We start from the raw sequence: 768 nt of genomic DNA, 5'->3' as shown, positions 1-768 counted from the left end.
CTCTTGTGCCCGAGGCGGTTCTCTATGATTGGGCACAACCCACAGTTGAAAATTTGGCCACCTCAATTTTAGTCCCGCAGATACAAGCTGAACCATTCCAAATCACGAATAACATGCTGCATTTGTTGCAAAACAAGGGGCTATTTTCAGGGTCACAAGTCGAAGATCCTCAACAGCACTTGAAAAATTTTCTGTCAATCTGCAAGACCCAAAGACAGCCCAATGTAACTCCAGAAGCAATCAAGTTGCTATTGTTCCCATTTCAGTGACCGGAGCTGCCCACACCTGGTTAAACTCACTCCCCTTAAATTCCATAACAACTTGGGAGGAGTTAGTCAGGCAATTCGTGAACAAGTTCCACCCCCAACAAAACCGCGCAATAGGTTGATGACATTTTGAGTTTTAAACAGAGGCCAATGGAAACATTGAATGAAACATGGGAGCATTTTAAAGGGATGCTGGTCATATGTCCGCACCATGGCATTCCAGATTTGATATTGGGACAACGGTTCTACATAGGATTGTCAGACAGCGTGAAAAACATTGTTGATGCTTCAGTGGGTGGAGCATTCTTGAGTAAAACATGGAGAGAAGGTCAAGGTCTGCTTGACAAGATGGCGCAAAATTCAGGATGGATAACCAGAAATGCACCTATCACTCCAATGGTGCACTCAGTGCCTTTAGATCCATCCAATTCAATGGCTGAAAATATGGTCACTTTATTGACACAAATGAGCATACTCACCAAAAGGGTGGAAGAGTCAGGGC

At 44.1% G+C, this 768-nt stretch overlaps 1 non-coding gene across 1 annotated transcript; it reads right to left on the bottom strand.

Annotated features, from left to right (window-relative positions):
* Positions 1–381: 381 nt before the first annotated feature.
* Positions 382–484, bottom strand: LOC138888822 (small nucleolar RNA R71). The gene has a single exon (XR_011406401.1). It is a non-coding gene; the product is annotated as a small nucleolar RNA R71 (small nucleolar RNA).
* Positions 485–768: the final 284 nt, after the last annotated feature.

The sequence above is a fragment of the Nicotiana sylvestris genome, chromosome 3 (assembly GCF_000393655.2).
Source record: "Nicotiana sylvestris chromosome 3, ASM39365v2, whole genome shotgun sequence".
Taxonomy (NCBI): domain Eukaryota; kingdom Viridiplantae; phylum Streptophyta; class Magnoliopsida; order Solanales; family Solanaceae; genus Nicotiana; species Nicotiana sylvestris.
Note: the sequence above shows the minus strand (reverse complement) of the source record. Positions and strands in the feature narration are given on the sequence as shown.